This window comes from Lepidochelys kempii, chromosome 13 (assembly GCF_965140285.1).
Source record: "Lepidochelys kempii isolate rLepKem1 chromosome 13, rLepKem1.hap1, whole genome shotgun sequence".
NCBI classification, from domain to species: domain Eukaryota; kingdom Metazoa; phylum Chordata; order Testudines; family Cheloniidae; genus Lepidochelys; species Lepidochelys kempii.
The window spans coordinates 4,487,316-4,502,353 of record NC_136392.1 but is presented as its reverse complement, the minus strand read 5'-3'; the positions used below and the strand labels follow the sequence as shown (position 1 = coordinate 4,502,353).

Genomic DNA, 15,038 nt, shown 5'->3' with positions numbered 1-15,038 from the left:
ACAGCAAACGCTCCCAAAGAGAGCCAAAATGCAAAGTCAAATGAGGGAGATGTTGGAGTACTGGGGCCTGCAGGCAGCAGCAGGGTAGAGGGGACTAATAAACATGAAGTTCTCCATCCAGGGAGAGGAAATCAACAGCCCAAACGCAGAACACAGAGGTGCAACTCAACAGCTGCGCCTGCCTCATTAGAACTGAATATTTTCTTCTGGTCTCTTTATATGGTCCTATGTGGCTTTGTCACAGAGCCAAGTGCTATCCTTAGGGGAGGTGTGGGCCTGTGGTTTGGATGGGAGGTGTCTGCGCAAGAGGCTCTTCAAAAGTGATCCCCAATCCAGAAAGGTTAGAGAAAGCCAGGTACAAGAGAGCCCAACCCAAACATTACTATCTTTCCAGGACAGAGGCGGGGGGCTCTTGCAGTCACTCTGGAGGGACAGAGTTAAGAGCTGGCTACCATGAAGTGTCCATTTGAGGGGTACACAGTTTCCTCCTAGTCCAAAGCAGTTAGGGTGACCAGATGTCCCGATTTTATAGGGACAGTCCCGATTTTTGGGTCTTTTTCTTATATAGGCTCCTATTACCCCTTACCCCCGTCCCGATTTTTCACACTTGCTGTCTGGTCACCCTAAGCGCAGTGACCATCACAGTAAGACCTTTCCGCACAAATAGGAATGCCATGTATAAAACCTCCACGCTCTAGAGATTAGGACATGCCCCCCTCTAGCCTCTTGCCTGAAGAGGAAATCTTGTCTTTTGCTCATACTGTTTGCATTGGCGACTTGTAACCTTCGTGTCATAGGGGGCTGCTGAGACCACATCTGGAACGGTGCACACAGCTCTGCTCACCTCAGTCTCAAAAAGGATCATATGACTAAGATGAAGACGAGAGAGTGAAAGGCAGCCAGAATGGTGCAGGCACTCAGGGAAGTTAAACAGAGAGCTTCGAGAAACTAGGTCTCTGTTCTTTAGAAAAGAGAAGATTAAGCGAGATCTCACTGAAGTGTACAGAATTCTGGAGGGAATAGAGAGGAGTGACACTACAAGGCTATTTGAACTCATGTCAAATGCAACAATTGAGGGCATGAATGAAAGCTCAGGAAGGGTTGGACACTAAAGGGATTCACGTGGAAATTCTTTATGCTGAGAGTACTTAATACAGTATATGGAACAGACTCACCAAAGGGAGTAGTAAGGGCAAGTAAGTTGGGTTTAGAAAGGAGTTTTAAGACGTGTATTACATTTTTGCGGGGGATTTGGAACTTCTAACTCTACACACACTAAATAGCCTCCTCTTTTGCCATAATCACTTGTGCTCCTGAGAGCTTCCTTGGGACATCACAGACTTTCCCATGCATTCTTAGTAGTAATAATTCTCAGCTTGTAGAATCTTCAAAGCTCCATATTAGTGTTAGTTAATGAAGCCTCACAACACCCTTGTGAGATAGACGAGAGTTTGCAGCAGGCCAGCCGTGTTTGCCTGAAACACCCCACCGTTAGTAAGCACTGATCCCGCTGGGAGAGGGTTAAGTGGATCCTGCTGGTTTACTGAGGTGGGTGCTGGATATAAGGGAGGTGGACATGGCTTTCTGGAGAAAGAGGGGCTAATGTATGGGGTGAACAGACCTGAAAGAGGAACCATAGGAGCAGCCAGGCCTGGAGAGAAGATCTCAGCTAAGTATGATGTTATTTGATCGTTGATTTCTGTGTTAATAAGCCAGATCCTGGAAGGGGAGAGTTTTTACTACACACAGTGTGTGAACTGTGTCTGTAGAGCAGGCAGGGAAAGGCACCAGTTCACAATGTTACTGGAGAACTTAATGAGAGCTCACACTACCCTGGGCTGTGAAATTCACTTTGTTGTCAGCACAGACCCTCGATTCAGTAAAGCATCTAGGGAACGACTTTGCAAACCATGCTGGCATGCCATAGGACTTTTACAAAGAGTGCAGGTGCGTGTGTGGGTCTTGCACATCAGAGATCTCTCGCTTCCATGGCTGTGAACAAATTTCCTGTGGATAGGAATGTGCAGAGAATTATAACACCCCAGGCAAGTACACACCCCATTTTACATATTAGAAACCAGGAGCAGGGACAGTAAGCGACTTATCTGAAGCTACAAAAGAAGTCAGTGCCAAAGCGAGGCTGGTAACTGGCAAGTTCCTGTCCCCCAGCATTCAGCTCACAGCACTCAGACCACATGTCTTGGTCTCTTTCTTCTTCTAGAATGGGTCAAAGGTGCACATCCTAAACCAGAGATGAGACTTAAAATATGACCCTCAGTGACTTGCACAAGGTCACAGAGGGAGCCAAAACTAGAACTCAGTTCTCCTAACGCCCTGCTCTAACCTCTAGACCATACTTCCTTCCTAATTGCTCACTGTGAATATTAGGTTCAGCGCAAAGCTGCACCACATCACACCTGAAAGGATTTTGAAGTGCTTGCTGGGGAAGAGGTAACATATTGCAGGATTTCCCTGAGGCCTGCTTGGTGTAGATTGTATAGGGCAAGCCCATCCCCTGCTCAGGTGCAGGATCATGTGATGGCATCCCCGGGGTTCAGCCTGGGACTGTGGGACCACTGTGCCACCTTAACTGTCTCCAGCCTGGGCTGTCTCAATGCCTTGCTAGTAACAAGCAACAAACCCCTCCAGGTGCTGTTATCACTCAGCACAACCGCATGTGGAGCCCCACAGCCAGCTAGAGTGCCTGACTGCTCCCACAGCCACTCATAAATCACACAGAGAAAGGCACTAGCCAAAACCCCCCAGCTCCCAGCACTACCTCAGGAATATACCTGTCTTGCACTGCTCAAGACGAGCAATGCAGATTTATTAATTGGTTCACCACTTCATCAATGGAAAGTGGATATACACCAGCCTTTATAAAACCTGAACAGATTTACCACACACTTCAGCCAAACTCACTGGCAAAGATAAACAATTGAAGAAGTTTATTGATTGCAAAAGATAGATTTTAAGTGATAGACAAAAAGTCAGAGTTAGTTACCAAAAGAAAAGAAAATATAAGCACGCAGTCTAAACTCTCAACCCTGTTAGACTTGGCAACATCTAGATTAAGCAGTTTTTCTCACTCCACTGGATATTGCAGTTCATAATATGCAGATTTCACCCTTGAAACCTGGGCCAGTCTCCTCTGTTGGAGTCCTAAGTCTTCTTCTCAGTGTCCTTGTTGCTTAAAGCATAGGTGGGAGCAGGAGAAAGGCCAAGCATGTGGCCACTGTGTTCTGGTTTATACCCTTAGTCCATGTGCTTGTAGAATACAGATCCAGGCATGTCTGGGGGGGCATTGCTGAGTCTCCTGGCAAGGTTGAGCAATTCCCCTGGTGTGGCCTCACACAGGTGAGTCATTACATTGTAGCTCCCTTGCTGGACAATGGCTGGTGATGTCTGTTCAACAGCACCCACCCCGGTGTTGGTTGTCTCCCTTGTCATTGTCTCTGTATAGCTAGTATCTGGGCACCCACAGCATATTTTAGAGAAAACCATTCAACCTGTTAGGTTCACTCCCCCTGGGGCACCTGGCATTGGCCACTATCAGTAGACAGGATACTGGGCTGAATGGACCTTTGGCCTGACCCAGTATGGCCATTCTTATGTTATAATTTCATATGTATTGGTGATACACATATTTAGCTAGAACACCGTCTTTCAGCAGATCATAACTTTTCCCCTAATATCTTACAAGGCATGCTTTATATGCAAGATCACCATTATATAAAAATGAGGAATATGGGGGTTAAAGGATGCTCCCCCAAGGTACAGAACATCACAGATCAGTCTGGCTGTAATTTCATCTCTGGGATCCTGTAACCATTACTTGCTTTGCCCTCAGGGCAGCATCAGGGAAATGAGCAGGCCCCCGGGCTCACCCTCCCAAACAGAGGGCTGTATCCGTTTTGTATTTCCATTTACAGCTAATCTGACAACTCCCAGTGCACCTCCCCATTTCATCCTCTCCCCTTTGTTTTCTCCCCACCCAACCCCTGCATGACCAGCCAACGTGGGAGTCAGCACTTCCTATTCAGAGCAGCTTATCGGCTTGGGAACAGGGTTCAGTTTTCTGAAGTGAGCTCGCAGAGGTCAGATATGGGCAGGTCCAAATGCAGTGGGAACTGCACCCAGCTGCTGGAAACATGACGGTTGAGTGAGTTTGGATGGCTCTCAGGTGGACCCCATCCACCTGGAGAAAAAGGCTGCACTGGTTCACATTGCATGCTGCTGACTTCTGAAGAGATAGGAAGTCTCTGTGAGCTGACAGCCTGGAGACAGATACTGATCTCCCTGTACCATGGTAGACTTTGCCAACAAGTGCCACACAGCTGGCATTAATACCACCTTTCTGAGTACAGGGGGAAACAGGTAACCTCTGGTAGTACTGCGTGGTGGGTTTGAGCAAATGCTGGCCTTTTAACGGTAACCACTGTGTATGACCCACAGCTGACATAAGAGTCCTCTGGCAGCCTGTGGTCAGCACCTATCACCTCAGCATTTAGGCTTTTGCATTTTGCTTCAATACCATACGACAGACATTTCTTTAGCTGTTGTTGTGTGGGAGAAAGTTTGAATGGAAATTACTGTACATTCTTTTTGTAAACCAGGGGATAAGGTGCAGTACGTCAGTTAAGGTCGCTTGGGTTCTGTTCTTGGCTAAGTCACTTAGGGTACATGTGACTTAGCCAAACACCCGCAACTGGCTTGTATAAACTGACTCTGGCTTGTGGAGTTGGAGCTGTAAAATTGCAGTGTAGATGTTTGGGACTGGACTGGAGCCCAAGTTCTGGGACCCTGCGAGGTGGGGGGTTCCAGGGCTCAGGCTGCAGCCTGAGCCGTAACGTCTACAGGGCAATGTTACAGCTCCTCAGCCTGAGCTCAGGAGCCTTAGTCAGCTGGCATGGGCCAACCGCCCGTGTTTAATTGCAGTGTAGACATGCCCTCTGATTGAATTTTCAACTCAAGTGCCTAAAGTTATGCACATAAAATAAAAATGACCTGCTTTTCAGAAATGCTAACTGCCTGCAGCTCTCATTGACTTCAGTGGGTGCTCAGCACCGCTGAAAATCAGGCTAAATATGGATTTAGGGGCCTAACTTTAGGCACCCAAGCTTAAAAATGTCAACCTGTGAGTCAAATTTTAAAATAGTTTGTTCGTGTGCATGTGTGCACAAGCTCTTGCACACGCGTTATTTATTGCACTATCTCTTGTGCATGCAAATTCTGGACTTTTCACTCGTACCCCCCACTGGCAGATCAAATAAGTTATGTAAAAATACATTTTGTTATAGGCAAAACTTGGGTGCCATTTAAAAATGAAGCCCTTACCATGTGGTGGCCTTCTGTGGTGCTGAGGATGTTGGTAGTACTTTGTGCGATATCGCGAAGGCCCCAGTTCTTCGAAAACTCACATATGTACTGACCCTTATACATAAGAGTATTCTTATTGATTTCAGTGGGACAACTCACATGCATAAAGTTAGACCCATGCATAAATCTTTGCAGGAGTGGGGCCTATGACTAATAGGCATAAACTTCCTGACAAAATTGTGTTTTATAGGTTTTTTCCATAAAAATCATGATCTTTACACCCCAGCCAGTCCCCAATTAAGCAAGATTTATTTCTGCATGATTCCACACAGATTTAGCTCTAAATGTGCCCAGTGCATTGGAATATATTTTAATGTTGGTAAACTATTTGCTAAATATCATTACCTGGTTTTAAACAACTTTTAGTGTAAAATAAAGGTCATTCGTTTGACTTTCAGCTATTATGTGCAACAACTTTGATTTATTTAAACCAAACCTGTGGTTCAGTGCATTTTTTGTCATGACTTTTCCCATTTTTTACAATGACAAGCACTTAGACACCTCTGCACCAAATACTTTGAATTGCACATCCTGTGCTATTATGGGACACTGATAAAGTGTCCTGAAATTTGGGACACTGTAGCAAATCCAGGTCAGTGGAGGTAAGGGACACGTGATCTTGGAGCAGGTATACTTCATGGGAACATAGGCCAAATTCATCAATAGCGAAGTTTATTGATGTCAGTGGAGTTATACCAGGAATGTTTGCACCAAACTGTTTTTAAAAGACTTCATTCACTGAGCAGAGCAACTGAATCCTCTCGAGAAATGTTTGGCTCAGGTGTGTTCATCTATCAACATTTTTCAGATATGTGATCAGTAAGTAGATGTGACCTGAAGCATTGATCACACTCTGGCTACTTTCTGGAGAGTCTGAGTAATCTCATTTGCTGGAGTACTAGAATTATGAGGAGATATCTGTCTACGCTCATTCCAGAGAGGTGAAGGCATTTGATGAGGAGAGCTTAATTTTTAGTTCATTCATACATAACTGAAGCATCTTAGGGGACCATGTTGTGTCCTCAGTTACATGGTGCAAGTCCCATTGACATTTCAACTGTCATTGTGCACAGATGAGAGCAGAATTTGGCTCATAGTATCTAACCTAGATAACTAGAGCCTAGAATGTGGCCTCAATTGTTGTACAAACTCCAAATTGTCTGAGTAAACCCAAAACCACACTGCATAGCCTCTTTAGTAGAGTTATATATAGTTTAACTGCTGCTTCTATTTTTTAAGTAGATATATTACTTGTACTGGTACACTATTTATGCAATCTGCGTGAGACAAAGGGCTTGTACACAAGCTCTGCAATTTGTTTGGTTTCTACAGAAAACAGAAAGATTTCTTTGCAGACAACAGGGAGATCCCTCAGTGGAGTCCTTCCTATACAAATGGACTGGTTTGAGAGATTGTAGCAAAATGGCTTTCGTTTAATGGAAAACTAGTTTATTTCTCTAATAATGTAGATATTAGCATTTAGTTAGGGGCATTTATCTGTTTGTATCTCATAACAATGAAAAAGACAATGAAGGTGCCCATCCTAAAATGAGACAGCGCAACTGAGACATTGTAAACTGTATCACAGTTTGCAAGCATGAAGGGACGGACATAGGGGTGGAGAGGGAAAGGAGAAATCAAATTTATTCTAAACATGTCACCATTGTACTATTGGGCTCCAGGAAAAAGAAAAGCCCACATCTCTTGTTCTCTCCGATGTACAGTGAGCCCATCTTAAATAAAGACCTGCAAAAAGAAAAGATCTGATTAAAGGATAAATTGTCAGCCTACCAGTCCAAAACGCAGTGTTAGAGGGAAGTTGACCCCAATCAAAAGAGAAACTTGTTAAAAGAATATACTCCCACCCAGTGCACCAACGTATAAAATTAGATAGAAAGTGAACCTGATGCAAAATGGCTTTTAAAATGGAAGCAAAGACCATTTACATGATTGACTGTAAGAGGAAGACTATGTTGGTACAGCAAAGTTATCCATACAAAAGACCACTGGCTTCTCAGTCTGAACTAAAGATGGACACAAACAAATACCCTAGAGCTCAGCACTTCCAGATTATGATGAATTTGCAGTGGGACCTGAATGTTGCAGCTTGGGCCCCTCTCTAAATTCAACATTTTGAGGGGAATGTATTTTTGGAGTATTAAACATCTTCGGAGTCAGGCCAGTTCCCTTCAAGAACTGCACTGAAGGAGGTCAGTAGGATGTGGCTGGTTAAATATGTTATAAACGATCATCATTCCCCACCCCTTGAGTTTTTACAAACCTGAGGACTATTTCCTGTTGCTTCCCACTACTTGAATACTTGGTGTTTCTGCTCCTCTCTAATGATGTGCCTTGATTAATAATGAAAAAACAACATATTGCCCCAGTTCTGCCCTTCAGTGCACAGAATAAAACTAAACCAACATTGTGCATTTAGTAACACAAATAGAAATAGATTTAACTTTCAAGCAGTTAAACAGCAGAGCATGGTAATGAGAAAAAATAAGTGTGTGTGGGGGGGAAGAGATGGGGGTGGAGAGAGGGAATTTTATTCTCCTGGGGTTTTTGTAATCTTCATTCACCATATTTAGTAGGATTGTGACTTGCCCTTGCTAGCTCACGGAGAATTCCCCCATGTGTTTACTCCCACAACCTAGTGAATGCCTCCTTACACATCATGGAAAAAAAATACAATCGACATGTTGACTCCCACTAGAGAAGGAATTCTCACTCACCAAGCAAGCACAGGCTGGGAGTATGTCTGTGCGTGAGAGAAAGAGACAAATACTTTTTCATTAGCTCAGTTTAAATGTGGTTTACTCCTAAAATGACTTGGTCAGGGATGCACATCACCTCCCTTTTTTCCGTTATGGTCCCCTGACAAAGAAACCAGATGACCTTTGATTCAGTGTAATATGGACAGGAGTATAGGTCCTTTAACCCTTACTTGTGACATCAGAGGTTTGGAGGGAAATTGGCTGAAAAAGGTGAGAGTCTTGGAATTTTCATGCAACCAGAACCACCACATTGGGCAGTAATGGGTCCCAGTCAAATTGTTTTCTTCCCACTCTGGTCAGAAATGAATTGGGTCTGAGGATTGGGATTCATTTGTAGGGTGCATGGAAAACCCTGTCAGAATGGCCTCTTGAAAACGAGAACTCTGACAAAGAAGCTCGTCAGCTCAGAATGCTTATTTGGTTTTGGACATCTATTTTAGGGTACAAAACACAGAGAAAAAGAGTGATTCAGCCACTTGGGATTTTGTCTTCATCTTCATTCTGAATTTAGGAAAATTACAGAGGTAGAAGAAATTACTTTGCATTTATCAAATGCAATGTCTGTTATGGTTTATAGATAGACAGGGGGACAGAGGTGTCTAGAGCTGAGCAGGGGACTGGGAGTAAGGATACTTGAGAAGTACTCATGGGACCTGCAACTGAATCATTCTGTGAAAACAGGCAAATCGTGTAGCCCTGTACCTCAGTTTCCCAGAAACTATGTGCAAAAATGTGTGCGCCTAATTTGTGTACACAGTTATTGTGAATAGATGCTCAGCATTTGCACATGCCCATATGATGACTGTCTATGTAGAGTAAGCATGCAAATATGAATGCATTAAAGTGTTCATACATTCCTTATCACAAGAGAACTGCTCGCAAGAATGTGACTTCTAAATGCTTCTTCAGTGCTAAAACGAAGGCTGCAGATACAAGCCTCAACGTCCCTGGGCATATGGTCTGGATTTATGAGCTTTGTGATTTGGCAGCCTTGGAAAGGTGGGATACAGAAGAGTTACACTCAGTCTGAAAACCCCGTGGTCTTTAATCCTTGACATATATCATCAATGTTACACACTATTAAACTCTGTATCATGCTTCCAGGTGACGTGCTCTTCATTCAGCAAACACCTCTTAGACCACACCTAGGGTGACCAGATGTCCTGTTTTTATAGGGACAATCCCGATATTTGGGGCTTTGTCTTATATAGGAGTCTATTACCCCCCGCATTCCCCATCCCAGTTTTTCACACTTGCTATCTGGTCACCCTAACCACACCATCCTCCCTTTCTACCTTCCTTTCTCCTTCTCTCTTCTTTTCCCACTGTCAGTTCTTTCCTTCTTTCTGGGGAGCAGCTTCCCCTCTTCTGAGGACAGATTGTGTAATTGCATACTTACTTAAACTGCAATACAAACTGCTAATCAAAAGAAAGCAAACAAACAAAAACCTATCTCTACACAGCAAAATACAGGCTCAAGTGTATTAAACCCTTCCAGCTTTCCCCAGCCCTTTGTGTTCTGCAGCTTCAGGAAACTCAGCCTCTCTCCACCCTCCCCCTCTTTGAAAGCATTCCCCAGGGCAGTGCCCAGTCTGCAGCTGCTGCAGCTCATGGGGGAGTGAGTCCAGCATGACACACACAACTAAATAAATAAATACTTTCCTCTAACAAAGAGAGGAGGAAGAAATCCTGAGTAGGGGTAGAACTAGGGCATGCATGTTTGGAATTGAAGGAGTCCAGGGGTGATAGGGGAATTCCTGCCTGGAATCAGAGGAGTCTTGGAAAGAGAAGAGACCAGGAAAGGAATAATAGGGTGGTTTACCTATCGATAACACAGAGTGTTACAAACATACTTAGCTATAGTTATATGGCCTGATTTAATGTGTTCCTCCCCCACAACCCAGCTTCCACTTGTGCACCTGTAATTGTAGGCACTAGGATTCAGCTTTAAAGCATTCAACGGCTGCAACCACAGTGGAAATATTCTAATATCTGTATGTACATGTGAGGATATGTTCACATGTAAAACCCATCAGATAATTTAACATGGACAATGGGGATTTGTGTGTTAAAATTCTGTCACCTGCACACAGGTGAATTTCAACTGAATGTGCAGCGATGTGCACACGCACAAGATTGGGTTTACATAAAAGGAGGCTGAGGTCTAAAAATAAGGCCCATTACTTTTAATTTTGTATTCCTTAAACTAAGAATTGTGCCCTTCACTGCATACATAGACAACTACTGCAAACTGTTCATTTGCATTTTAATGGAATTCTTTCCTGGAAAATGGTAGTTGGACTCCTTTAGCAATACAGAAGAAAAGGTAATTGAAAAATATACTGGAGTGAAGACATTTCATTTTCATTAATTAGTTGCATTGGGTTTTAATCTAAAATAAAATTGTTTGGGTTTTTGGGGGGTGGGATGGAGTAGGAAGAAAGACATGCTGGAACAACTGTTCATCCACTTTAAAACATACTAGGGATCAAAAGATCCTTTTAGGAATGCACTTAAGTAAGGAGCAGTGGTGTAATTTGACTGACTTCAGAGGAATAGATTCTCTTTACTCCTGGGCTGCATTTGACCCACTATCTCAATAAGTGACCTTATATGTACCATGATTTGAGGAAAAGGAAATTAGGGAGCAGATTCTCAGAGCTTAGGCACACAATTCTGTGCAGTTGCTGAGGTTACACACAGAAATCAGATAACTGCTCATAAACGGCCACTTCCAGTTATTTGCATACATAATTACCCAATTTGTGTGCATAATCACAGTAAGTGCATGTACTTAAATACCTGGAATATTTGGTTCTACATCTTTCCGGCTAAATTGTGCCCTAGTACAACTGCACAACACAGGCTTCAGAGACCCATTGTCTTGCCTGTTAAAGCCATCTCAAAAGTGTGGTGTCCTGCATACTCTAAATCTGTTAGCTCACTCCCATGAAATATAGTCCAGTTCTTTGATCTTTTGGTCGTTATCCTCAAAGGGCCAAATTTGGCCCTGTTATCAGTTATACTTGGCACTTATATAATGTATTTCAGCTGCAGATCTCAAGGCATCCGACATAAACGAGTAAGCATTATCTCCATTTTACTGTGACAAAGTGATCGAATCCAATTCTCTTGACTTCCTGCCATGATCTCTATTAAACCCACAGCTGCCCACTTGCAATCCCATTGAAGGCAGGGGTCTCTGAAGTGAGCATGGTTGTATTGTTCTTGGGGAACAGCTTATCCTTCATCAGAGCTGTCCCTCCTTCATGTGTAACTAAAGGACTCCCCCTTGTTTTTGCCGATACAGACTAACACAGCTACCACCCCGAATAAAGTACAGAGAGTAGCTTTCAGAGCAGCAGCCGCGTTAGTCTGGATTCGCAAAAAGAACAGGAGGACTTGCGGCACCTTGGAGGCTAACCCATTTATTTGAGCATAAAGCATTACAGCTCACTTCCGCTCAGGAAAGCTTGTGCCCAAATAAATGGGTTAGCCTCCAAGGCGCCGCCAGGCCCCCTGTTCCTTTAGAAAGTAGCTTGCAGAATCTCCCGAGGGGCGCACACAGAAGGTCATCCCATAAAAGATACTAACCTCACCCAGCTCGTCCCGCTAATAGCCCGCGACCCCTAATATCCCGACCTTTACCAGGAACCCGCCGCGGGGGCCGGCAGCGGAGCCCGCCAGGCCCCCCCGGCGCTCTGGGGGGGTCTAGGGGCGCTGGGCCTGGCTGCGGGGGCTGGGGCAGCTGCGGGCCAGGCGCTGCTCCCGAGGGGCCACCTCAAGAGCCCCGGCCCAGGGGGGGCTTCGGGGGAGGCCGGCAGCCCCCCGGCAAGGCCAACGCTCCACCGCGCACCCCACCCCCTTCTGGGGGTGCCTCCCATGACGCTCAGCGCGCTGCCCTCACTTCCGGTGTCCGGCAGTGCCTGTGGCTGGCGGCGCCCCGGATCCGCGGGCGCACGGGAGCCGGGAGGAGGCGGGGCGAGGGGGCGGGGCTTACGGAGGCCTGTGTCCGGCGTCATCCAGTGGGAGCGTAGCAGGGGGGGGGGAGGCCGCACGAGTCCCTCAGGCCACGCCCCCGCCCTCACCGGTCTCGGGCCCGCGCCCGCGCGCCCGCCGCCTGGGAGCGCGCGCCAGGGGGAGCGGCGGGAGCGCGCCCCGCCCCCCCCAGCTTCCCCCCCCTCATCCCCACCCGTGAGGAGAGACATTGAGTGACCGAAGGAGCCAAAGCTCCGGCCGCTCCGAGACCCCGCTCCCCTGCCTGGGGCCCAGGTAAGCGAGACCCCCCCAGCCAGGCTCCCCCTCACCCCGGGGGCTCGGCACGGCTGCCCGCTGACCCCTTCCCTGAGGAGAGGGGCCGGTGGGACTCCTCTCCGGCCCGGTCAAGGGAGGGGGCCTGAGCCCCCCCACAGCCCGTTCTTTCCGCTTCTCCCGGCCCCTCAGGGGAGAGGGATTCGCGCCCCCCCCCCCCGCCCATCGACCTGCCCTCCCCAGCCTGGCCGGGGGCTCCGGGCTCTCCCCGGGGACTGGCCGCTCCCCCCGGCTCGGCGGGGTCCCGGGGCAGCGCGGCGACGCGTCCCGCTGGAGGGGGGGGTGTCTGGTGGGGCGCCCGGCGCCCCCGGGGCGATGGGGAGGACGAGCCGCTCGTCGTCCGGGGTGGGGGGGCCTGGCTAGGGAGGTAGCTGCCCCCACTTCACTCAGGGGCGGGGGGGGGGCGAGCACGGGAGTCGCGCGGCGCTTCGGGGGTGGGCGGCGCTGGCCTGGCGGAGGCGCCCCCCCCGCCCCCCAAGGAGATGAGGGAGGCAGTTACCCGGCAGCACAGGGGGGCCGTCTGGGGGGTGGTGCTGGAAGCCTGGTTCACACGCTGCCGAGGACACCCCCTCCCTGGCTGGGTCGGGGGAGTGCTGCTCCCCCCCCCCGGGAGTGGGGTAACAGCGGGGTGGGGGTGTCAGTGCCGCGATTCCAAGTGTGGGGGTCCTGACGGTGGGGAGCTTGTCTGAGCCCAAATGTCTCCCCTGCCCGGTAAACACTCTTCTCTCTCCCTGAACCTCTCTGAGCCCCCGGGGGCCGCTGGGCTAAGCCCACTACACTCGGTGGGGAGGAAAGGGGGAAATGTTCCCTTTGTGGAAGGGGCATGGAGCCCCTTTTGGCACGCCTGACAGACTTGGTGTGGGTGGATGGGTTAACTAGGTGAGTGGCAGGGTTTAACCCCCCCCTCCCCCATGACTCGTCCCCCCTCCTCCCTCTTCCCCCCCTCCCTGTAACCTCCAAAAGGGGAATTTTCCAGCTGGTAATTTCTGCTGCGTCAACACCCAGCTCAAGGGAGAGGAGAGGAGACAAGGGGGCATTTTAACAGCAGCTCCACTTGCAAATAACAAGCCTGAATTCTGGCTCCAGAATTAAAAACCTTTCCACCCCCAAAAAATCAGCATCTGTGCAAGTTGGACCAAGAGTTTGTCAAGAGTGTGGTTCAAAACTGCTTGGAAAAAGGGATGAGGTAATAATACTGGTGAAGCATGTTGTATTTCTCTCTCTCTCTCCCTCTCTTTCTCTTTTTAAAGCCAGGCCTGTTTTGGGTTATTGTCTCCCCCTAAAGCCAGACACAGATCGCCTGGCCTTGCCTCCATTTTAATTGCAGGCTGAAATGGGGGAAGTGACCCTATTTAAAAACAAACAAACAAACAAAAACCCCCTGAAAAACAATGCCTCTCCTCTTTGGAGATGTAGGTGATTTTTAATATACTTATAACAAGTGCAAAAGTGACTGAAATTGTTTTCTGTCAAGGTGAAAAACTACTTTGCATAACCTCTCCCACCCCATTGAAAAAACAAAGTATTTGTAAAAATAGGGGGGAGAGAAGAGGTGTTTTGGAAGGTGCTTGTAAAATAAGGGGTTGTAGTATTGGATTGCCTTTGTATCCCTGTAAATAGACGTGACAGTTTCACAAAGTAATACAAGTAGTGTCTGATAACTCAATCCCAGATGACAAATAGAGAATGGAGCAGATTTTAGTGGGAGGATTTATCTCTTTGATAGGAAAAAAAAATGTTGATACTTAATGCACCATTAAAGAATCTGTGTTAAAATGTTTAAGTGAACACTTTGAAGAAATCCAAATAACTAGAACAATATTTTATTTTTTACACCTGCCAAGGAAAATATAAACAAAGGTTTAACAGAGACTTTTAATGACTTTCCATATGCTTTCTATTTTACAATCTGAGTGATTCATTTGGCATGGATTATAGGGACAAGATTATTATCAGCATTGTTTAAAGATATGCTAATTAGCATATGTGTTTTGCAAAGGGTGCTATTGCAGACACCTGTACGGAAGTTCTTACATGCATATTAATTGCCTTCTATCATTTTTTACATTTAGTTAATTTAGTATGGGTCTAGCTCCCAGTTCTTGTCCTCAACAAAATGTTTATTACATGTTTAAATTTTCTGTCTAGTTCCATTTTTGTTAAATTACCTACCTTAAAGGGACTTTTTCTAAAGAGAGGATGGCGGGGAGAGAAGGGGGAAGAGAACAGTAATTGAAAGAAAGAACAAGGTTAGGTGACCTAAAAAACGGACAAAAATGAGGGTGTAATTTTACAGAAGAAGCTTGCAGTTACTGGATACTTTTTCTACTTGTACTGAATTTTTTCTTGTATATTGTATATCATCATAACTATTATTGCAAGAGTTAAAAGAAGATGCATTCACTTCTTATGGCAAGTTTTTTGATTGTGGATTAAATTTGGCTTTACTGATTTGAATTCAAAGAAATGGAATTTAACCATGGTTTGTCAAGTTCTTTATTTTGAAATCCTTTTAGTGATGGAAAAAATGGGAGGAGAAGTGTATTATTAGTCACAACATTTTCAACATGT

The 15,038-nt window shown here is 46.3% G+C and overlaps 1 protein-coding gene and 1 long non-coding RNA gene across 8 annotated transcripts in view; one reads left to right on the top strand and one right to left on the bottom strand.

The window, feature by feature from the left end:
• Positions 1-6,997: 6,997 nt before the first annotated feature.
• LOC140896873 (uncharacterized) lies at positions 6,998-12,097 on the bottom strand. Its single transcript, XR_012154628.1, has 2 exons — positions 11,751-12,097; positions 6,998-7,125 (listed from the first exon to the last, which is right to left on the bottom strand). It is a non-coding gene; the product is annotated as an uncharacterized LOC140896873 (long non-coding RNA).
• Positions 12,098-12,260: 163 nt separating this feature from the next.
• ZBTB46 (zinc finger and BTB domain containing 46) overlaps positions 12,261-15,038 on the top strand; it is a 109,019-nt gene continuing 106,241 nt past the window's right edge. Inside the window, exons 1-2 of one of the 7 annotated variants that reach the window (XM_073308924.2) lie at positions 12,261-12,428; positions 13,431-13,653. The gene's annotated coding sequence lies outside the window, so the exon portion shown is untranslated. The remainder of the gene's footprint in view (positions 12,429-13,430; positions 13,654-15,038) is intronic. The other 6 variants (XM_073308920.2, XM_073308918.2, XM_073308917.2 and 3 more) reach the window with 6 other exon arrangements.